The sequence below is a fragment of the Phyllobates terribilis genome, unplaced genomic scaffold (genome assembly GCF_046119375.1).
Source record: "Phyllobates terribilis strain yellow unplaced genomic scaffold, ASM4611937v1 Scaffold_169__1_contigs__length_4117513, whole genome shotgun sequence".
Taxonomy (NCBI): domain Eukaryota; kingdom Metazoa; phylum Chordata; class Amphibia; order Anura; family Dendrobatidae; genus Phyllobates; species Phyllobates terribilis.
In genome coordinates, this window is record NW_027362929.1 from 1,082,164 (window position 1) to 1,105,087 (window position 22,924).

At 47.9% G+C, this 22,924-nt stretch overlaps 13 non-coding genes and 1 pseudogene across 13 annotated transcripts; all 14 read right to left on the reverse strand.

Annotated features, from left to right (window-relative positions):
- Nucleotides 1-682: 682 nt before the first annotated feature.
- Nucleotides 683-873, reverse strand: LOC141210297 (U2 spliceosomal RNA). The gene has a single exon (XR_012280469.1). It is a non-coding gene; the product is annotated as a U2 spliceosomal RNA (small nuclear RNA).
- A 1,121-nt stretch (nucleotides 874-1,994) lies between these two features.
- LOC141208318 (U2 spliceosomal RNA) lies at nucleotides 1,995-2,185 on the reverse strand. Its single transcript, XR_012278551.1, has one exon. It is a non-coding gene; the product is annotated as a U2 spliceosomal RNA (small nuclear RNA).
- A 1,120-nt stretch (nucleotides 2,186-3,305) lies between these two features.
- LOC141210307 (U2 spliceosomal RNA) lies at nucleotides 3,306-3,496 on the reverse strand. The gene has a single exon (XR_012280479.1). It is a non-coding gene; the product is annotated as a U2 spliceosomal RNA (small nuclear RNA).
- Nucleotides 3,497-4,616: 1,120 nt separating this feature from the next.
- Nucleotides 4,617-4,807, reverse strand: LOC141208319 (U2 spliceosomal RNA). The gene has a single exon (XR_012278552.1). It is a non-coding gene; the product is annotated as a U2 spliceosomal RNA (small nuclear RNA).
- A 1,121-nt stretch (nucleotides 4,808-5,928) lies between these two features.
- On the reverse strand, nucleotides 5,929-6,119 carry LOC141208320 (U2 spliceosomal RNA). Its single transcript, XR_012278553.1, has one exon. It is a non-coding gene; the product is annotated as a U2 spliceosomal RNA (small nuclear RNA).
- Nucleotides 6,120-7,240: 1,121 nt separating this feature from the next.
- On the reverse strand, nucleotides 7,241-7,431 carry LOC141208321 (U2 spliceosomal RNA). The gene has a single exon (XR_012278554.1). It is a non-coding gene; the product is annotated as a U2 spliceosomal RNA (small nuclear RNA).
- Nucleotides 7,432-8,551: 1,120 nt separating this feature from the next.
- On the reverse strand, nucleotides 8,552-8,742 carry LOC141210308 (U2 spliceosomal RNA). The gene has a single exon (XR_012280480.1). It is a non-coding gene; the product is annotated as a U2 spliceosomal RNA (small nuclear RNA).
- Nucleotides 8,743-9,865: 1,123 nt separating this feature from the next.
- LOC141208322 (U2 spliceosomal RNA) lies at nucleotides 9,866-10,056 on the reverse strand. The gene has a single exon (XR_012278555.1). It is a non-coding gene; the product is annotated as a U2 spliceosomal RNA (small nuclear RNA).
- Nucleotides 10,057-11,177: 1,121 nt separating this feature from the next.
- LOC141210522 (U2 spliceosomal RNA) lies at nucleotides 11,178-11,359 on the reverse strand. The gene has a single exon (XR_012280687.1). It is a non-coding gene; the product is annotated as a U2 spliceosomal RNA (small nuclear RNA).
- A 1,759-nt stretch (nucleotides 11,360-13,118) lies between these two features.
- Nucleotides 13,119-13,309, reverse strand: LOC141208431 (U2 spliceosomal RNA). Its single transcript, XR_012278660.1, has one exon. It is a non-coding gene; the product is annotated as a U2 spliceosomal RNA (small nuclear RNA).
- Nucleotides 13,310-14,430: 1,121 nt separating this feature from the next.
- On the reverse strand, nucleotides 14,431-14,621 carry LOC141208324 (U2 spliceosomal RNA). The gene has a single exon (XR_012278556.1). It is a non-coding gene; the product is annotated as a U2 spliceosomal RNA (small nuclear RNA).
- Nucleotides 14,622-15,742: 1,121 nt separating this feature from the next.
- LOC141210523 (U2 spliceosomal RNA) lies at nucleotides 15,743-15,924 on the reverse strand. The gene has a single exon (XR_012280688.1). It is a non-coding gene; the product is annotated as a U2 spliceosomal RNA (small nuclear RNA).
- A 524-nt stretch (nucleotides 15,925-16,448) lies between these two features.
- On the reverse strand, nucleotides 16,449-16,564 carry LOC141210785 (U2 spliceosomal RNA; annotated as a pseudogene).
- Nucleotides 16,565-17,683: 1,119 nt separating this feature from the next.
- Nucleotides 17,684-17,876, reverse strand: LOC141210564 (U2 spliceosomal RNA). The gene has a single exon (XR_012280722.1). It is a non-coding gene; the product is annotated as a U2 spliceosomal RNA (small nuclear RNA).
- Nucleotides 17,877-22,924: the final 5,048 nt, after the last annotated feature.

The following is a 22,924-nucleotide window of genomic DNA, read 5'->3' on the forward strand; positions in this document are numbered from 1 at the left end:
CATTCCGTCTACTGCAGGCGGGATACCTGGATGGCTGAATGTCACTGAGAAGCTCACAGAGACCGCCATAAGCAACAGTTTAAAAGAATGCCACAGACTAATCAACCAAACTTTTTGGGTTGGTTTCTCTTTTATAGTCTGCAGGCATTAAATGAAAGAAGTCAGTGTTCCAGCAGAGGGAGACAACGTTTCAGAAAAGGCATTGTAGCAAACCAAAAAAGAAATTTTAAGCGCAGCAGAGTAACCAGCTCACATACCTGTTAGCTCAGGTGAGTTTAAAAGGCTGCTGTTGATAACAAGGGCATTTGCTAAATAGATGGTGTGTGTGCAACAATATACTGAAAGGTCAATTATATTGTGCAGCTTATCTCACCACCTGTAGTTATTTAGGTGAAAGCTCCAAAATGCTTGCCTAATATGTCTGTTTATCCAAAAGGAAGTATAGAGGGAGAGCTAGATAGATAGCATTGCATTACATTACATTACATGGCAATGCAATGCACAGTTGCTGAAGTTGAACCAAAATGAGCTTGTCATCTGGCTTCTGCAACTTTTAACATGAAAAATCCAATGAGGAGAAGAAAAGCAAAGCCAAAGAGTCCATCCCAAAATCCGACAAACAAGCAAAATGAACAAAAAGCATTGAATTCAATTCTTTCTGATTTTAGAAACTGCATTAAAGAAGGGGTGCACCGGTCCTGGAGATACTGCAATACCAGGTCAATGCGTGGAGTGGACAGAGCAAGCTCTTTTTCCATCTCCCTGTTCTAAAAATCCATTTAATATATGGTCCCCAGATAGGGGACGTATCAGATATTAAACTGATAAGAACAGATACCACACTTGATCTTAGCCAAAAGGCCGAGAAGCGATAACCAGAATTGGTTTCCGACTACGGTGCCACCCAAGGATTCTGAAAAGTCCATTTGTGGAGATGGCCACCTGGACTCCCGTTAAGAAGACATGCTGTCAACCTCTTGATCCCTCACATGCCTGCACTTTTCGGCTTGCTGCTGCTGCAATCCACGCGTTTTAGATCTGCATAACTCCACCTCTTTTAGCACAGTACCCTCAACCCCCGGCTGTTCCCACCCGCCTCAACACCGTTGGAAGGGAGGAGAACCAATTAAGGCGGGGGGGGGGGTGGAACGAGCAGCTGTCTACCCTTAGCAGGAGGGTTGCTGATTAATTGCCTCTCCTGCTGCTGCTGCTGCTGGCTGTCCAGCAGCAGACTGAAGGTGGCTGCTGCTGTGCGCAGGTATATAAAGGCTCAGAGCCTATTATGACACGCGCAGCCAGCGTTCCATTGCCACATTCCGTCTACTGCAGGCGGGATACCTGGATGGCTGAATGTCACTGAGAAGCTCACAGAGACCGCCATAAGCAACAGTTTAAAAGAATGCCACAGACTAATCTACCAAACTTTTTGGGTTGGTTTCTCTTTTATAGTCTGCAGGCATTAAATGAAAGAAGTCAGTGTTCCAGCAGAGGGAGACAACGTTTCAGAAAAGGCATTGTAGCAAACCAAAAAAGAAATTTTAAGCGCAGCAGAGTAACCAGCTCACATACCTGTTAGCTCAGGTGAGTTTAAAAGGCTGCTGTTGATAACAAGGGCATTTGCTAAATAGATGGTGTGTGTGCAACAATACACTGAAAGGTCAATTATATTGTGCAGCTTATCTCACCACCTGTAGTTATTTAGGTGAAAGCTCCAAAATGCTTGCCTAATATGTCTGTTTATCCAAAAGGAAGTATAGAGGGAGAGCTAGATAGATAGCATTGCATTACATTACATTACATGGCAATGCAATGCACAGTTGCTGAAGTTGAACCATAATGAGCTTGTCATCTGGCTTCTGCAACTTTTAACATGAAAAATCCAATGAGGAGAAGAAAAGCAAAGCCAAAGAGTCCATCCCAAAATCCGACAAACAAGCAAAATGAACAAAAAGCATTGAATTCAATTCTTTCTGATTTTAGAAACTGCATTAAAGAAGGGGTGCACCGGTCCTGGAGATACTGCAATACCAGGTCAATGCGTGGAGTGGACAGAGCAAGCTCTTTTTCCATCTCCCTGTTCTAAAAATCCATTTAATATATGGTCCCCAGATAGGGGACGTATCAGATATTAAACTGATAAGAACAGATACTACACTTGATCTTAGCCAAAAGGCCGAGAAGCGATAACCAGAATTGGTTTCCGACTACGGTGCCACCCAAGGATTCTGAAAAGTCCATTTGTGGAGATGGCCACCTGGACTCCCGTTAAGAAGACATGCTGTCAACCTCTAGATCCCTCACATGCCTGCACTTTTCGGCTTGCTGCTGCTGCAATCCACGCGTTTTAGATCTGCATAACTCCACCTCTTTTAGCACAGTACCCTCAACCCCCGGCTGTTCCCACCCGCCTCAACACCGTTGGAAGGGAGGAGAACCAATTAAGGCGGGGGGGGGGTGGAACGAGCAGCTGTCTACCCTTAGCAGGAGGGTTGCTGATTAATTACCTCTCCTGCTGCTGCTGCTGCTGGCTGTCCAGCAGCAGACTGAAGGTGGCTGCTGCTGTGCGCAGGTATATAAAGGCTCAGAGCCTATTATGACACGCGCAGCCAGCGTTCCATTGCCACATTCCGTCTACTGCAGGCGGGATACCTGGATGGCTGAATGTCACTGAGAAGCTCACAGAGACCGCCATAAGCAACAGTTTAAAAGAATGCCACAGACTAATCAACCAAACTTTTTGGGTTGGTTTCTCTTTTATAGTCTGCAGGCATTAAATGAAAGAAGTCAGTGCTCCAGCAGAGGGAGACAACGTTTCAGAAAAGGCATTGTAGCAAACCAAAAAAGAAATTTTAAGCGCAGCAGAGTAACCAGCTCACATACCTGTTAGCTCAGGTGAGTTTAAAAGGCTGCTGTTGATAACAAGGGCATTTGCTAAATAGATGGTGTGTGTGCAACAATATACTGAAAGGTCAATTATATTGTGCAGCTTATCTCACCACCTGTAGTTATTTAGGTGAAAGCTCCAAAATGCTTGCCTAATATGTCTGTTTATCCAAAAGGAAGTATAGAGGGAGAGCTAGATAGATAGCAATGCATTAAATTACATTACATGGCAATGCAATGCACAGTTGCTGAAGTTGAACCAAAATGAGCTTGTCATCTGGCTTCTGCAACTTTTAACATGAAAAATCCAATGAGGAGAAGAAAAGCAAAGCCAAAGAGTCCATCCCAAAATCCGACAAACAAGCAAAATGAACAAAAAGCATTGAATTCAATTCTTTCTGATTTTAGAAACTGCATTAAAGAAGGGGTGCACCGGTCCTGGAGATACTGCAATACCAGGTCAATGCGTGGAGTGGACAGAGCAAGCTCTTTTTCCATCTCCCTGTTCTAAAAATCCATTTAATATATGGTCCCCAGATAGGGGACGTATCAGATATTAAACTGATAAGAACAGATACTACACTTGATCTTAGCTAAAAGGCCGAGAAGCGATAACCAGAATTGGTTTCCGACTACGGTGCCACCCAAGGATTCTGAAAAGTTCATTTGTGGAGATGGCCACCTGGACTCCCGTTAAGAAGACATGCTGTCAACCTCTAGATCCCTCACATGCCTGCACTTTTCGGCTTGCTGCTGCTGCAATCCACGCGTTTTAGATCTGCATAACTCCACCTCTTTTAGCACAGTACCCTCAACCCCCGGCTGTTCCCACCCGCCTCAACACCGTTGGAAGGGAGGAGAACCAATTAAGGCGGGGGGGGGGTGGAACGAGCAGCTGTCTACCCTTAGCAGGAGGGTTGCTGATTAATTTCCTCTCCTGCTGCTGCTGCTGCTGGCTGTCCAGCAGCAGACTGAAGGTGGCTGCTGCTGTGCGCAGGTATATAAAGGCTCAGAGCCTATTATGACACGCGCAGCCAGCGTTCCATTGCCACATTCCGTCTACTGCAGGCGGGATACCTGGATGGCTGAATGTCACTGAGAAGCTCACAGAGACCGCCATAAGCAACAGTTTAAAAGAATGCCATAGACTAATCAACCAAACTTTTTGGGTTGGTTTCTCTTTTATAGTCTGCAGGCATTAAATGAAAGAAGTCAGTGTTCCAGCAGAGGGAGACAACGTTTCAGAAAAGGCATTGTAGCAAACCAAAAAAGAAATTTTAAGCGCAGCAGAGTAACCAGCTCACATACCTGTTAGCTCAGGTGAGTTTAAAAGGCTGCTGTTGATAACAAGGGCATTTGCTAAATAGATGGTGTGTGTGCAACAATATACTGAAAGGTCAATTATATTGTGCAGCTTATCTCACCACCTGTAGTTATTTAGGTGAAAGCTCCAAAATGCTTGCCTAATATGTCTGTTTATCCAAAAGGAAGTATAGAGGGAGAGCTAGATAGATAGCATTGCATTACATTACATTACATGGCAATGCAATGCACAGTTGCTGAAGTTGAACCAAAATGAGCTTGTCATCTGGCTTCTGCAACTTTTAACATGAAAAATCCAATGAGGAGAAGAAAAGCAAAGCCAAAGAGTCCATCCCAAAATCCGACAAACAAGCAAAATGAACAAAAAGCATTGAATTCAATTCTTTCTGATTTTAGAAACTGCATTAAAGAAGGGGTGCACCGGTCCTGGAGATACTGCAATACCAGGTCAATGCGTGGAGTGGACAGAGCAAGCTCTTTTTCCATCTCCCTGTTCTAAAAATCCATTTAATATATGGTCCCCAGATAGGGGACGTATCAGATATTAAACTGATAAGAACAGATACTACACTTGATCTTAGCCAAAAGGCCGAGAAGCGATAACCAGAATTGGTTTCCGACTACGGTGCCACCCAAGGATTCTGAAAAGTCCATTTGTGGAGATGGCCACCTGGACTCCCGTTAAGAAGACATGCTGTCAACCTCTAGATCCCTCACATGCCTGCACTTTTCGGCTTGCTGCTGCTGCAATCCACGCGTTTTAGATCTGCATAACTCCACCTCTTTTAGCACAGTACCCTCAACCCCCGGCTGTTCCCACCGGCCTCAACACCGTTGGAAGGGAGGAGAACCAATTAAGGCGGGGGGGGGGGTGGAACGAGCAGCTGTCTACCCTTAGCAGGAGGGTTGCTGATTAATTACCTCTCCTGCTGCTGCTGCTGCTGGCTGTCCAGCAGCAGACTGAAGGTGGCTGCTGCTGTGCGCAGGTATATAAAGGCTCAGAGCCTATTATGACACGCGCAGCCAGCGTTCCATTGCCACATTCCGTCTACTGCAGGCGGGATACCTGGATGGCTGAATGTCACTGAGAAGCTCACAGAGACCGCCATAAGCAACAGTTTAAAAGAATGCCACAGACTAATCAACCAAACTTTTTGGGTTGGTTTCTCTTTTATAGTCTGCAGGCATTAAATGAAAGAAGTCAGTGTTCCAGCAGAGGGAGACAACGTTTCAGAAAAGGCATTGTAGCAAACCAAAAAAGAAATTTTAAGCGCAGCAGAGTAACCAGCTCACATACCTGTTAGCTCAGGTGAGTTTAAAAGGCTGCTGTTGATAACAAGGGCATTTGATAAATAGATGGTGTGTGTGCAACAATATACTGAAAGGTCAATTATATTGTGCAGCTTATCTCACCACCTGTAGTTATTTAGGTGAAAGCTCCAAAATGCTTGCCTAATATGTCTGTTTATCCAAAAGGAAGTATAGAGGGAGAGCTAGATAGATAGCATTGCATTACATTACATTACATGGCAATGCAATGCACAGTTGCTGAAGTTGAACCAAAATGAGCTTGTCATCTGGCTTCTGCAACTTTTAACATGAAAAATCCAATGAGGAGAAGAAAAGCAAAGCCAAAGAGTCCATCCCAAAATCCGACAAACAAGCAAAATGAACAAAAAGCATTGAATTCAATTCTTTCTGATTTTAGAAACTGCATTAAAGAAGGGGTGCACCGGTCCTGGAGATACTGCAATACCAGGTCAATGCGTGGAGTGGACAGAGCAAGCTCTTTTTCCATCTCCCTGTTCTAAAAATCCATTTAATATATGGTCCCCAGATAGGGGACGTATCAGATATTAAACTGATAAGAACAGATACTACACTTGATCTTAGCCAAAAGGCCGAGAAGCGATAACCAGAATTGGTTTCCGACTACGGTGCCACCCAAGGATTCTGAAAAGTCCATTTGTGGAGATGGCCACCTGGACTCCCGTTAAGAACACATGCTGTCAACCTCTAGATCCCTCACATGCCTGCACTTTTCGGCTTGCTGCTGCTGCAATCCACGCGTTTTAGATCTGCATAACTCCACCTCTTTTAGCACAGTACCCTCAACCCCCGGCTGTTCCCACCCGCCTCAACACCGTTGGAAGGGAGGAGAACCAATTAAGGCGGGGGGGGGGGTGGAACGAGCAGCTGTCTACCCTTAGCAGGAGGGTTGCTGATTAATTACCTCTCCTGCTGCTGCTGCTGCTGGCTGTCCAGCAGCAGACTGAAGGTGGCTGCTGCTGTGCGCAGGTATATAAAGGCTCAGAGCCTATTATGACACGCGCAGCCAGCGTTCCATTGCCACATTCCGTCTACTGCAGGCGGGATACCTGGATGGCTGAATGTCACTGAGAAGCTCACAGAGACCGCCATAAGCAACAGTTTAAAAGAATGCCACAGACTAATCAACCAAACTTTTTGGGTTGGTTTCTCTTTTATAGTCTGCAGGCATTAAATGAAAGAAGTCAGTGTTCCAGCAGAGGGAGACAACGTTTCAGAAAAGGCATTGTAGCAAACCAAAAAAGAAATTTTAAGCGCAGCAGAGTAACCAGCTCACATACCTGTTAGCTCAGGTGAGTTTAAAAGGCTGCTGTTGATAACAAGGGCATTTGCTAAATAGATGGTGTGTGTGCAACAATATACTGAAAGGTCAATTATATTGTGCAGCTTATCTCACCACCTGTAGTTATTTAGGTGAAAGCTCCAAAATGCTTGCCTAATATGTCTGTTTATCCAAAAGGAAGTATAGAGGGAGAGCTAGATAGATAGCATTGCATTACATTACATTACATGGCAATGCAATGCACAGTTGCTGAAGTTGAACCAAAATGAGCTTGTCATCTGGCTTCTGCAACTTTTAACATGAAAAATCCAATGAGGAGAAGAAAAGCAAAGCCAAAGAGTCCATCCCAAAATCCGACAAACAAGCAAAATGAACAAAAAGCATTGAATTCAATTCTTTCTGATTTTAGAAACTGCATTAAAGAAGGGGTGCACCGGTCCTGGAGATACTGCAATACCAGGTCAATGCGTGGAGTGGACAGAGCAAGCTCTTTTTCCATCTCCCTGTTCTAAAAATCCATTTAATATATGGTCCCCAGATAGGGGACGTATCAGATATTAAACTGATAAGAACAGATACTACACTTGATCTTAGCCAAAAGGCCGAGAAGCGATAACCAGAATTGGTTTCCGACTACGGTGCCACCCAAGGATTCTGAAAAGTCCATTTGTGGAGATGGCCACCTGGACTCCCGTTAAGAAGACATGCTGTCAACCTCTAGATCCCTCACATGCCTGCACTTTTCGGCTTGCTGCTGCTGCAATCCACGCGTTTTAGATCTGCATAACTCCACCTCTTTTAGCACAGTACCCTCAACCCCCGGCTGTTCCCACCCGCCTCAACACCGTTGGAAGGGAGGAGAACCAATTAAGGCGGGGGGGGGGTGGAACGAGCAGCTGTCTACCCTTAGCAGGAGGGTTGCTGATTAATTACCTCTCCTGCTGCTGCTGCTGCTGGCTGTCCAGCAGCAGACTGAAGGTGGCTGCTGCTGTGCGCAGGTATATAAAGGCTCAGAGCCTATTATGACACGCGCAGCCAGCGTTCCATTGCCACATTCCGTCTACTGCAGGCGGGATACCTGGATGGCTGAATGTCACTGAGAAGCTCACAGAGACCGCCATAAGCAACAGTTTAAAAGAATGCCACAGACTAATCAACCAAACTTTTTGGGTTGGTTTCTCTTTTATAGTCTGCAGGCATTAAATGAAAGAAGTCAGTGTTCCAGCAGAGGGAGACAACGTTTCAGAAAAGGCATTGTAGCAAACCAAAAAAGAAATTTTAAGCGCAGCAGAGTAACCAGCTCACATACCTGTTAGCTCAGGTGAGTTTAAAAGGCTGCTCTTGATAACAAGGGCATTTGCTAAATAGATGGTGTGTGTGCAACAATATACTGAAAGGTCAATTATATTGTGCAGCTTATCTCACCACCTGTAGTTATTTAGGTGAAAGCTCCAAAATGCTTGCCTAATATGTCTGTTTATCCAAAAGGAAGTATAGAGGGAGAGCTAGATAGATAGCATTGCATTACATTACATTACATGGCAATGCAATGCACAGTTGCTGAAGTTGAACCAAAATGAGCTTGTCATCTGGCTTCTGCAACTTTTAACATGAAAAATCCAATGAGGAGAAGAAAAGCAAAGCCAAAGAGTCCATCCCAAAATCCGACAAACAAGCAAAATGAACAAAAAGCATTGAATTCAATTCTTTCTGATTTTAGAAACTGCATTAAAGAAGGGGTGCACCGGTCCTGGAGATACTGCAATACCAGGTCAATGCGTGGAGTGGACAGAGCAAGCTCTTTTTCCATCTCCCTGTTCTAAAAATCCATTTAATATATGGTCCCCAGATAGGGGACGTATCAGATATTAAACTGATAAGAACAGATACTACACTTGATCTTAGCTAAAAGGCCGAGAAGCGATAACCAGAATTGGTTTCCGACTACGGTGCCACCCAAGGATTCTGAAAAGTCCATTTGTGGAGATGGCCACCTGGACTCCCGTTAAGAAGACATGCTGTCAACCTCTAGATCCCTCACATGCCTGCACTTTTCGGCTTGCTGCTGCTGCAATCCACGCGTTTTAGATCTGCATAACTCCACCTCTTTTAGCACAGTACCCTCAACCCCCGGCTGTTCCCACCCGCCTCAACACCGTTGGAAGGGAGGAGAACCAATTAAGGCGGGGGGGGGGGGGTGGAACGAGCAGCTGTCTACCCTTAGCAGGAGGGTTGCTGATTAATTACCTCTCCTGCTGCTGCTGCTGCTGGCTGTCCAGCAGCAGACTGAAGGTGGCTGCTGCTGTGCGCAGGTATTTAAAGGCTCAGAGCCTATTATGACACGCGCAGCCAGCGTTCCATTGCCACATTCCGTCTACTGCAGGCGGGATACCTGGATGGCTGAATGTCACTGAGAAGCTCACAGAGACCGCCATAAGCAACAGTTTAAAAGAATGCCACAGACTAATCAACCAAACTTTTTGGGTTGGTTTCTCTTTTATAGTCTGCAGGCATTAAATGAAAGAAGTCAGTGTTCCAGCAGAGGGAGACAACGTTTCAGAAAAGGCATTGTAGCAAACCAAAAAAGAAATTTTAAGCGCAGCAGAGTAACCAGCTCACATACCTGTTAGCTCAGGTGAGTTTAAAAGGCTGCTGTTGATAACAAGGGCATTTGCTAAATAGATGGTGTGTGTGCAACAATATACTGAAAGGTCAATTATATTGTGCAGCTTATCTCACCACCTGTAGTTATTTAGGTGAAAGCTCCAAAATGCTTGTCTAATATGTCTGTTTATCCAAAAGGAAGTATAGAGGGAGAGCTAGATAGATAGCATTGCATTACATTACATTACATGGCAATGCAATGCACAGTTGCTGAAGTTGAACCAAAATGAGCTTGTCATCTGGCTTCTGCAACTTTTAACATGAAAAATCCAATGAGGAGAAGAAAAGCAAAGCCAAAGAGTCCATCCCAAAATCCGACAAACAAGCAAAATGAACAAAAAGCATTGAATTCAATTCTTTCTGATTTTAGAAACTGCATTAAAGAAGGGGTGCACCGGTCCTGGAGATACTGCAATACCAGGTCAATGCGTGGAGTGGACAGAGCAAGCTCTTTTTCCATCTCCCTGTTCTAAAAATCCATTTAATATATGGTCCCCAGATAGGGGACGTATCAGATATTAAACTGATAAGAACAGATACTACACTTGATCTTAGCCAAAAGGCCGAGAAGCGATAACCAGAATTGGTTTCCGACTACGGTGCCACCCAAGGATTCTGAAAAGTCCATTTGTGGAGATGGCCACCTGGACTCCCGTTAAGAAGACATGCTGTCAACCTCTAGATCCCTCACATGCCTGCACTTTTCGGCTTGCTGCTGCTGCAATCCACGCGTTTTAGATCTGCATAACTCCACCTCTTTTAGCACAGTACCCTCAACCCCCGGCTGTTCCCACCCGCCTCAACACCGTTGGAAGGGAGGAGAACCAATTAAGGCGGGGGGGGGGGTGGAACGAGCAGCTGTCTACCCTTAGCAGGAGGGTTGCTGATTAATTACCTCTCCTGCTGCTGCTGCTGCTGGCTGTCCAGCAGCAGACTGAAGGTGGCTGCTGCTGTGCGCAGGTATATAAAGGCTCAGAGCCTATTATGACACGCGCAGCCAGCGTTCCATTGCCACATTCCGTCTACTGCAGGCGGGATACCTGGATGGCTGAATGTCACTGAGAAGCTCACAGAGACCGCCATAAGCAACAGTTTAAAAGAATGCCACAGACTAATCAACCAAACTTTTTGGGTTGGTTTCTCTTTTAGAGTCTGCAGGCATTAAATGAAAGAAGTCAGTGTTCCAGCAGAGGGAGACAACGTTTCAGAAAAGGCATTGTAGCAAACCAAAAAAGAAATTTTAAGCGCAGCAGAGTAACCAGCTCACATACCTGTTAGCTCAGGTGAGTTTAAAAGGCTGCTGTTGATAACAAGGGCATTTGCTAAATAGATGGTGTGTGTGCAACAATATACTGAAAGGTCAATTATATTGTGCAGCTTATCTCACCACCTGTAGTTATTTAGGTGAAAGCTCCAAAATGCTTGCCTAATATGTCTGTTTATCCAAAAGGAAGTATAGAGGGAGAGCTAGATAGATAGCATTGCATTACATTACATTACATGGCAATGCAATGCACAGTTGCTGAAGTTGAACCAAAATGAGCTTGTCATCTGGCTTCTGCAACTTTTAACATGAAAAATCCAATGAGGAGAAGAAAAGCAAAGCCAAAGAGTCCATCCCAAAATCCGACAAACAAGCAAAATGAACAAAAAGCATTGAATTCAATTCTTTCTGATTTTAGAAACTGCATTAAAGAAGGGGTGCACCGGTCCTGGAGATACTGCAATACCAGGTCAATGCGTGGAGTGGACAGAGCAAGCTCTTTTTCCATCTCCCTGTTCTAAAAATCCATTTAATATATGGTCCCCAGATAGGGGACGTATCAGATATTAAACTGATAAGAACAGATTTTTTGATTGAAGCTGCATCCAAGGCACTGAAAAATGTGACCGAAGTCACACCAAAACAGCGCACGAGGCGAGGATTCATGTGGACCCTTCCCGGAGGAGAGGGTCCCCAATAAACCCTCCCCATCCCTCCGAGCCAGAAGGCCACAGCGAGGGTTAGGGATCTCCGATGCTCTCCCTAGCCGAAGCCGGAGAAGAGCCGTTTTCGTGCTCCCAGCTTCCATCTAGGCTGCCACCCTAGTGGAGCTGGAGCCTGTGTTGGTTTCTCAGCCCAAAGCTGACCGGACCTCCGACCGGGTTTATAAAAATTCCCCTTCCTAGCCCGGAGGCCAGGAATAGGGGGGGTTGCTCAGAAAGTATGATTGGCAAACGTGCGGCGTGCTACGAAGCCAAGTCTTTCTGGGGTTCCCAGTCCCAGTAAGCTTGGACTCCCATCAGGGAGCCTACTCCTGGGGCACATTGCTCCAAAGCCCTCACACTTACCCAGCCTAGTGACTTCGATCCTGGAGGGCCATGTTTTCCATCAGATAACTCTATGAGCCACCTGGCGTACTAACAAGTGCACCAAACCAGTGTGTAATATGCATCAATTTACTAGGGCAGCCCAAGGACAAAACTGCCTTTTCAAAAGATACTACACTTGATCTTAGCCAAAACGCCGAGAAGCGATAACCAGAATTGGTTTCCGACTACGGTGCCACCCAAGGATTCTGAAAAGTCCATTCGTGGAGATGGTCACCTGGACTCCCGTTAAGAAGACATGCTGTCAACCTCTAGATCCCTCACATGCCTGCACTTTTCGGCTTGCTGCTGCTGCAATCCACGCGTTTTAGATCTGCATAACTCCACCTCTTTTAGCACAGTACCCTCAACCCCCGGCTGTTCCCACCCGCCTCAACACCGTTGGAAGGGAGGAGAACCAATTAAGGCGGGGGGGGGTGGAACGAGCAGCTGTCTACCCTTAGCAGGAGGGTTGCTGATTAATTACCTCTCCTGCTGCTGCTGCTGCTGGCTGTCCAGCAGCAGACTGAAGGTGGCTGCTGCTGTGCGCAGGTATATAAAGGCTCAGAGCCTATTATGACACGCGCAGCCAGCGTTCCATTGCCACATTCCGTCTACTGCAGGCGGGATACCTGGATGGCTGAATGTCACTGAGAAGCTCACAGAGACCGCCATAAGCAACAGTTTAAAAGAATGCCACAGACTAATCAACCAAACTTTTTGGGTTGGTTTCTCTTTTATAGTCTGCAGGCATTAAATGAAAGAAGTCAGTGTTCCAGCAGAGGGAGACAACGTTTCAGAAAAGGCATTGTAGCAAACCAAAAAAGAAATTTTAAGCGCAGCAGAGTAACCAGCTCACATACCTGTTAGCTCAGGTGAGTTTAAAAGGCTGCTGTTGATAACAAGGGCATTTGCTAAATAGATGGTGTGTGTGCAACAATATACTGAAAGGTCAATTATATTGTGCAGCTTATCTCACCACCTGTAGTTATTTAGGTGAAAGCTCCAAAATGCTTGCCTAATATGTCTGTTTATCCAAAAGGAAGTATAGAGGGAGAGCTAGATAGATAGCATTGCATTACATTACATTACATGGCAATGCAATGCACAGTTGCTGAAGTTGAACCAAAATGAGCTTGTCATCTGGCTTCTGCAACTTTTAACATGAAAAATCCAATGAGGAGAAGAAAAGCAAAGCCAAAGAGTCCATCCCAAAATCCGACAAACAAGCAAAATGAACAAAAAGCATTGAATTCAATTCTTTCTGATTTTAGAAACTGCATTAAAGAAGGGGTGCACCGGTCCTGGAGATACTGCAATACCAGGTCAATGCGTGGAGTGGACAGAGCAAGCTCTTTTTCCATCTCCATGTTCTAAAAATCCATTTAATATATGGTCCCCAGATAGGGGACGTATCAGATATTAAACTGATAAGAACAGATACTACACTTGATCTTAGCCAAAAGGCCGAGAAGCGATAACCAGAATTGGTTTCCGACTACGGTGCCACCCAAGGATTCTGAAAAGTCCATTTGTGGAGATGGCCACCTGGACTCCCGTTAAGAAGACATGCTGTCAACCTCTAGATCCCTCACATGCCTGCACTTTTCGGCTTGCTGCTGCTGCAATCCACGCGTTTTAGATCTGCATAACTCCACCTCTTTTAGCACAGTACCCTCAACCCCCGGCTGTTCCCACCCGCCTCAACACCGTTGGAAGGGAGGAGAACCAATTAAGGCGGGGGGGGGGGTGGAACGAGCAGCTGTCTACCCTTAGCAGGAGGGTTGCTGATTAATTACCTCTCCTGCTGCTGCTGCTGCTGGCTGTCCAGCAGCAGACTAAAGGTGGCTGCTGCTGTGCGCAGGTATATAAAGGCTCAGAGCCTATTATGACACGCGCAGCCAGCGTTCCATTGCCACATTCCGTCTACTGCAGGCGGGATACCTGGATGGCTGAATGTCACTGAGAAGCTCACAGAGACCGCCATAAGCAACAGTTTAAAAGAATGCCACAGACTAATCAACCAAACTTTTTGGGTTGGTTTCTCTTTTAGAGTCTGCAGGCATTAAATGAAAGAAGTCAGTGTTCCAGCAGAGGGAGACAACGTTTCAGAAAAGGCATTGTAGCAAACCAAAAAAGAAATTTTAAGCGCAGCAGAGTAACCAGCTCACATACCTGTTAGCTCAGGTGAGTTTAAAAGGCTGCTGTTGATAACAAGGGCATTTGCTAAATAGATGGTGTGTGTGCAACAATATACTGAAAGGTCAATTATATTGTGCAGCTTATCTCACCACCTGTAGTTATTTAGGTGAAAGCTCCAAAATGCTTGCCTAATATGTCTGTTTATCCAAAAGGAAGTATAGAGGGAGAGCTAGATAGATAGCATTGCATTACATTACATTACATGGCAATGCAATGCACAGTTGCTGAAGGTGAACCAAAATGAGCTTGTCATCTGGCTTCTGCAACTTTTAACATGAAAAATCCAATGAGGAGAAGAAAAGCAAAGCCAAAGAGTCCATCCCAAAATCCGACAAACAAGCAAAATGAACAAAGAGCATTGAATTCAATTCTTTCTGATTTTAGAAACTGCATTAAAGAAGGGGTGCACCGGTCCTGGAGATACTGCAATACCAGGTCAATGCGTGGAGTGGACAGAGCAAGCTCTTTTTCCATCTCCCTGTTCTAAAAATCCATTTAATATATGGTCCCCAGATAGGGGACGTATCAGATATTAAACTGATAAGAACAGATACTACACTTGATCTTAGCCAAAAGGCCGAGAAGCGATAACCAGAATTGGTTTCCGACTACGGTGCCACCCAAGGATTCTGAAAAGTCCATTTGTGGAGATGGCCACCTGGACTCCCGTTAAGAAGACATGCTGTCAACCTCTAGATCCCTCACATGCCTGCACTTTTCGGCTTGCTGCTGCTGCAATCCACGCGTTTTAGATCTGCATAACTCCACCTCTTTTAGCACAGTACCCTCAACCCCCGGCTGTTCCCACCCGCCTCAACACCGTTGGAAGGGAGGAGAACCAATTAAGGCGGGGGGGGGGGTGGAACGAGCAGCTGTCTACCCTTAGCAGGAGGGTTGCTGATTAATTACCTCTCCTGCTGCTGCTGCTGCTGGCTGTCCAGCAGCAGACTGAAGGTGGCTGCTGCTGTGCGCAGGTATATAAAGGCTCAGAGCCTATTATGACACGCGCAGCCAGCGTTCCATTGCCACATTCCGTCTACTGCAGGCGGGATACCTGGATGGCTGAATGTCACTGAGAAGCTCACAGAGACCGCCATAAGCAACAGTTTAAAAGAATGCCACAGACTAATCAACCAAACTTTTTGGGTTGGTTTCTCTTTTATAGTCTGCAGGCATTAAATGAAAGAAGTCAGTGTTCCAGCAGAGGGAGACAACGTTTCAGAAAAGGCATTGTAGCAAACCAAAAAAGAAATTTTAAGCGCAGCAGAGTAACCAGCTCACATACCTGTTAGCTCAGGTGAGTTTAAAAGGCTGCTGTTGATAACAAGGGCATTTGCTAAATAGATGGTGTGTGTGCAACAATATACTGAAAGGTCAATTATATTGTGCAGCTTATCTCACCACCTGTAGTTATTTAGGTGAAAGCTCCAAAATGCTTGCCTAATATGTCTGTTTATCCAAAAGGAAGTATAGAGGGAGAGCTAGATAGATAGCATTGCATTACATTACATTACATGGCAATGCAATGCACAGTTGCTGAAGTTGAACCAAAATGAGCTTGTCATCTGGCTTCTGCAACTTTTAACATGAAAAATCCAATGAGGAGAAGAAAAGCAAAGCCAAAGAGTCCATCCCAAAATCCGACAAACAAGCAAAATGAACAAAAAGCATTGAATTCAATTCTTTCTGATTTTAGAAACTGCATTAAAGAAGGGGTGCACCGGTCCTGGAGATACTGCAATACCAGGTCAATGCGTGGAGTGGACAGAGCAAGCTCTTTTTCCATCTCCCTGTTCTAAAAATCCATTTAATATATGGTCCCCAGATAGGGGACGTATCAGATATTAAACTGATAAGAACAGATTTTTTGATTGAAGCTGCATCCAAGGCACTGAAAAATGTGACCGAAGTCACACCAAAACAGCGCACGAGGCGAGGATTCATGTGGACCCTTCCCGGAGGAGAGGGTCCCCAATAAACCCTCCCCATCCCTCCGAGCCAGAAGGCCACAGCGAGGGTTAGGGATCTCCGATGCTCTCCCTAGCCGAAGCCGGAGAAGAGCCGTTTTCGTGCTCCCAGCTTCCATCTAGGCTGCCACCCTAGTGGAGCTGGAGCCTGTGTTGGTTTCTCAGCCCAAAGCTGACCGGACCTCCGACCGGGTTTATAAAAATTCCCCTTCCTAGCCCGGAGGCCAGGAATAGGGGGGGTTGCTCAGAAAGTATGATTGGCAAACGTGCGGCGTGCTACGAAGCCAAGTCTTTCTGGGGTTCCCAGTCCCAGTAAGCTTGGACTCCCACCAGGGAGCCTACTCCTGGGGCACATTGCTCCAAAGCCCTCACACTTACCCAGCCTAGTGACTTCGATCCTGGAGGGCCATGTTTTCCATCAGATAACTCTATGAGCCACCTGGCGTACTAACAAGTGCAACAAACCAGTGTGTAATATGCATCAATTTACTAGGGCAGCCCAAGGACAAAACTGCCTTTTCAAAAGATACTACACTTGATCTTAGCCAAAAGGCCGAGAAGCGATAACCAGAATTGGTTTCCGACTACGGTGCCACCCAAGGATTCTGAAAAGTCCATTTGTGGAGATGGTCACCTGGACTCCCGTTAAGAAGACATGCTGTCAACCTCTAGATCCCTCACATGCCTGCACTTTTCGGCTTGCTGCTGCTGCAATCCACGCGTTTTAGATCTGCATAACTCCACCTCTTTTAGCACAGTACCCTCAACCCCCGGCTGTTCCCACCCGCCTCAACACCGTTGGAAGGGAGGAGAACCAATTAAGGCGGGGGGGGGTGGAACGAGCAGCTGTCTACCCTTAGCAGGAGGGTTGCTGATTAATTACCTCTCCTGCTGCTGCTGCTGCTGGCTGTCCAGCAGCAGACTGAAGGTGGCTGCTGCTGTGCGCAGGTATATAAAGGCTCAGAGCCTATTATGACACGCGCAGCCAGCGTTCCATTGCCACATTCCGTCTACTGCAGGCGGGATACCTGGATGGCTGAATGTCGCTGAGAAGCTCACAGAGACCGCCATACGCAACAGTTTAAAAGAATGCCACAGACTAATCAACCAAACTTTTTGGGTTGGTTTCTCTTTTATAGTCTGCAGGCATTAAATGAAAGAAGTCAGTGTTCCAGCAGAGGGAGACAACGTTTCAGAAAAGGCATTGTAGCAAACCAAAAAAGAAATTTTAAGCGCAGCAGAGTAACCAGCTCACATACCTGTTAGCTCAGGTGAGTTTAAAAGGCTGCTGTTGATAACAAGGGCATTTGCTAAATAGATGGTGTGTGTGCAACAATATACTGAAAGGTCAATTATATTGTGCAGCTTATCTCACCACCTGTAGTTATTTAGGTGAAAGCTCCAAAATGCTTGCCTAATATGTCTGTTTATCCAAAAGGAAGTATAGAGGGAGAGCTAGATAGATAGCATTGCATTACATTACATTACATGGCAATGCAATGCACAGTTGCTGAAGTTGAACCAAAATGAGCTTGTCATCTGGCTTCTGCAACTTTTAACATGAAAAATCCAATGAGGAGAAGAAAAGCAAAGCCAAAGAGTCCATCCCAAAATCCGACAAACAAGCAAAATGAACAAAAATCATTGAATTCAATTCTTTCTGATTTTAGAAACTGCATTAAAGAAGGGGTGCACCGGTCCTGGAGATACTGCAATACCAGGTCAATGCATGGAGTGGACAGAGCAAGCTCTTTTTCCATCTCCCTGTTCTAAAAATCCATTTAATATATGGTCCCCAGATAGGGGACGTATCAGATATTAAACTGATAAGAACAGATTTTTTGATTGAATATATCTTTTATTAGCACAAAAAATAAGTTAACAGACAGTGTACAGTGCCGCAGCCCAGTACACACAGAATTCTACATCATATTTACATAGCATGAGGATACGACGCACTAACTAGACACATCACACCCCTATGCTACACAAAACACTCAATCTGAAAGAAAAAGCATGTCAATCAATACAGTACGACGAATCATGATAAGGGATGGGGATTGGGAAAAAGGGGATGGGGAGGGGAAAATCACAGGCCCGAAGCTTTATTGAAAGACAAGACACATAAGGGGAGAGGAGGAGGAGGGGTTTAGTCCTCATCCTCGTCCTCCGGACCGTCCACGATGGAATAGTCTCTGAGCAGGCTGTGGATCAGCCTGCGGCAGTCCTGGATGGACATCCTCTCCCTCCTCAAGATGAGCCGGTTCCTGGCGACCCAAACGGCATCCTTGAAGCAGTTCATAAGGCGCCAAGCCTCCTGGATGGCTCCGACGGTATGAACCCCAGGGAAGAGTCCGTAAAGCACAGAATGGTGCGATAGGCTCGCCCTGGGGACAGAGTTCCTCAGGTCGTCCTCAAGGGCAGTCAACAGGCGCTGTGCAAATCCGCAGTCCCAAAAAGTGTGCAAAGATGTTTCCTCCACGAAGGGGCACCTTGGGCAGTACCGGGTCTTGCACAGGTTCCGGGCATGCATGAATGACCGGACGGGCAGTCCGCCCTGAATCGCCATCCACGACAAGTCCTTGTGCCCGTTGGTCAGCCTGTCAGACGACACATTTGTCCACACAGTCTCCAGCGTGTCCTGGTGAAGTCCTGTGATGTTCTCCACGTCATCCTTGGCTCTGATGAGCTTGTGGATAGTTTTGGGCTTCCACAAGTCGGGCTTGAGTCCCTCCAGTTGATGTTCCCCCACAAATCGAACGACGTCTCCGTAGAACCATGGCGTCGTCCAGTTGTAGGGGAAGGAGCTGTCCCACTTGTCCCAGCCGAGTCGCCTCCAAAGAGGAAGCAGGAAGAAGCGAGGACCTGCCCGCGGAGCCATTCTTGACTTGCAAAGTCCGGCGGACACAATCACACACAAAAGAGGATCGCAGGAGTGTGGGGATATCTGGAACGCCCTTCCCACCCTTGCGAGGCTCCTTGTACATGACGGCCCGCCTGACTCTGTCCATCTTGGATCCCCAGACAAAGTGAAACACTGTTCTGGTAATGGCCCTGCACACAGTGACGTGTGGGGGCCAGGCCTGCGCCGTGTACTGCAAGACGGGCAGGACCTCTTTACGCAGGACGAGTGCCTTACCCTCACAAGTGAGGTGTCTGAGGCTCCAGAATCCGATCCGTTGCTTCACTTTGGCCAAGCGTTCTTCCCAGGACTTGAGGGCCGCTCCTTCCTTCCCGAACCAGACTCCCAGCACCTTGAGGAAATCCGGTTGAATGTTGAAGGGGAAGAGGGCGGAGGAGGCCGGCTGCCAATCCCCGAAGAGCATGGCTTCCGACTTCCTGCAGTTGACTTTGGCCCCTGAAGCCCGGCCGAACCTCTCACACGTCTGGACGAGGGCGTCGACTGAACCACGATCAGCGCAGAAGACGGTGACGTCGTCCATGTAGAGCGAGCACTTGACCTCGTGTCGTCCCGGACCCGGTGCGGTGATCCCTCTGATCTCTCCATTCTGCCGGATAGCCTCTGCGAAGAGTTCTATAACACAAACAAAAAGAAGAGGTGATAGAGGGCAGCCTTGTCTGACCCCAGAGAGGACAGGGAAGGGGTCAGTCTTCCAGCCGTTCACCAACACCGAGCTGTGGATATCAAAATACATCAGACGGACATACGAACAAAACATGTTACCCAAACCTAACCGGTGCAGAGCTCGGCCCATGAACTCGTGGGAAACCCGGTCGAAGGCCTTCTCCTGATCCAAGGAGACCAGGGCCGCGTGTGCGCGGCGGACCTTGATGTACTCGACCGTGTCCCGCACGAGAGCGAGGCTGTCTGCGATGCGACGTCCAGGGATGCCGCAGGTCTGGTCCGCGTGGATGATCCGTCCGATGACCGTCTTAAGTCGTGTCGCCATCGTCTTGGCCAGGATCTTGTAGTCCACGTTGAGCAGAGTGATGGGACGCCAATTCCTCAGGTCGCACCTCTCTCCCTTCCGCTTGTACAGGATCGTGACCATTCCTTCCCTCAAAGATGGAGGCATTCTACCCTCCACCACCATCTCCTCGTACAGGTCCAACAGGTCCGGACAGATGAGGTCTCCCAGCGCTACATAGAGCTCCGCTGGAAGACCATCACTGCCCGGGGTCCTGCCGGTCCTAAAGGATTTAGCGGCAGAGAGCAATTCGCCCACCATCAGAGGTTTGTCCAAGGCTGCCGTGCCTGCAGGATCAAGATGGTTAGTGATACCTGACAGGAACTTATCAGCAGCGTCGGGGTCGGTAGTCTTGTGGGAGTAGAGTTCGCTGTAGAAGTCGCTGACGACCCTCATCACGTCCTCCTTCCCACGTCGCATGTTTCCGCTCTCGTCTCGCAGCTCGTTCAGGGGCGTGTGACCGGCATGAAGTTTCCTGAAAAAGAATGAGTTACATTTCTCACCCTTCTCCAGATTCTCCACTTTGGAACGGAAGACGATTCGCTTGGACTCCTCCTCAAAGTGCCTTTTCAGGCTCTTCTTGGTCTCCTCCAGCTCCTCCCTCACGTCCCAGCCGCAGTGAAGAAGGTCCTGCAGCGACCGCAGCTCGCGCTGCAGCCCTCTGAAGTCCCTCCTCTTCTCACACGCCTGTTGTCGACCCTTGGCCTGAAAGAAACAGCGAAACTCAAGTTTAACATATTCCCACCAATCAAAGACTGTTTGGAAGCTACCCTTGTAGGACTGCCACATTGCGTAGGCTGCTCTCAGCTCCTCCACGACTTCATCCTGAGCCAGCAGAGCACAATTCAGCTTCCAGGAGCCGGGGCCGGACGGAAAACCGTCGCCGAGGACACCTTGTAAGTGAATGGCTCTGTGGTCGGAGAAGAAGCAGGGGACCATCGAGTGCCTACTCTGCCTGACTGCCCGAGAGGTGAACACAAAGTCAATCCTGGAGCGGAGTGAGCCATCGGGTCGGCTCCACGAATAGTTCGTGGTGCCTCTCCCCATGGAGCCCACCACGTCCTGAAGAGAGGCCTCGGTTACCATCTCGATGAGCAGCTTGGACGTGATGTCCAACTTGGCAGATGTGCCAGAACTACGACCATCCTCCTCGATGGGGCAGTTGAAATCCCCGGCCATCACTAAGGTCCTGGTGGTGGCAAGCTGAAGCCGCAGGGTCTGGAAAAGCTCCAAACGCTCATTCTTCAGTGGGGACGCATACACGTTGATGAACCTGACAGGTTCTCCTGCCCAGTTGCCATCTACAACAAGAGCCCTGCCGCAGATGAGCTCCTGGACGGACTCAAGCGTGAATGCGCCCCCCCTGATCAGAATTGCGACCCCCGCAGACTTGCAGTCACCCCCACCGGACCAGTAGGATGGACCGTGGGACCACTCCCTGGCCAGATGTTTGAAGGACCTAGAGGAGGGAAGGGAACATTCCTGCAACATATAAACATCACACAACTGGGAAGTAAGGAAGGCATAAATAGTCTGACGTCTGAACTTGTCCTTGATGCTCCTGACATTAATGGAAAATAAGTTAATATTAGCCATCATGTAGGGAAAAAAGAAAAAGTTAGCGCAGGCAATACACCTTAGTTACCACTCCGGTCGGGTGGTCCCTCGTCGGTGTTAACTGCTGGTGACGGGATCACCAGCAGGCCCTCTTCCTCCATCTGGTCAAGCAGCGCGGCCTCGATCTCGGCGACCACCAGTTCCTCCTCTTCTGGCTCGGCCACCAGGGTCTCAACCATGTGCTCCATCTCTTCTGGCTCAGGGAGGGTATCCTCCTTTTCGCCTACGAAATCCAGAATCTTCTTTTTGGAGGATTCAGTAGCAGGGCTGTCCTCCACCTTCCTCTTTCCCCGGGTTGGAACTGGGGAGACAAGAAGGGGAAAATCCTCCTCGGAATAGATAGCGGCGGGTGGAGGAAAGGTTAATTCCACCGCTACCATGGTCTGGGGAGGGAGAGTGGCTGCCGGGGCAGGGGAAAGGACACCTGCTGAGGAGTAGGGGAAGGAGGAAGAGGAAGTGGAATCCTCAGCAGGGGTGGCCGGGGTGGGGGGGGATTGGACGGGGGTGGCAGGGGGAGGGATCGAGAGAGGGGTGACAGAACTCTTACCCTCCTTTGACTTTTTCTTCTGCTTCGGAGCTGTTGGGACCGTCGCTGGGGCTTTGGCCACCGACTCCTTGACCGCTTTGGCCTTGGTCATCTCGGCCTTGGCCGCTGGGGCCTTGGTCGTCGCGTCCTTGACCTTCACAGGCCTGGTCGTCGGGGCCTTGTCCTCCGGAGCTGGGGTCGTCGCAACCACCGATGCCCAGGATCTCTCACGCTTGGGGCAATCCTTGTATAGATGAGCCGCCAGCCCACACAGGTTGCAGGACGTCTTCTTCGGGCAGTCCTTCGAGCTGTGTCCCGTCACTCGACAAATCCTGCAGGCATCCTCCTTGCAGTCCTTCATCTCGTGGCCGTTCTTGCCGCATCTCCTGCAGTTCCGCGGCATGTCCGGGTAATAGATGAGGCCGTAGGAGTTGCCCAGGGAGAATGTCGGGGGCAGGTGCCGAAGTCCGTCTGAGTACGCCAGGTCCCTGTGAAGTCTAACGGTCACCGACCACTTACCTGTCCAGAAGCCGAGTCCATTCAGGATGTGAGAGGGTTCCTTCACAACCAAACAGAAGCGTCTCAGGAAGGTACAGATGTCTTGGCCTGGGGTGTGCGGGTTGCGCATGGAGACCGTGATCCTCCTTTCGTCCCTCTGGATAGGGCAGCTACCTGTAAAGGCAGAGAAAGAATTATCCAGTCCTTTTGCGCTTACCATTTCCCAGAACCTCCTGCAGGTGTTCACAGTGGCGAAGGTGACGAAGAAGATCCCCGTCAAGAAGGTCTGGATGCTGAGGGTGTCCGACCTGGAGAAGCCTCGATCCAGCAGCATCTTCTGGCAGAACACGTCCGA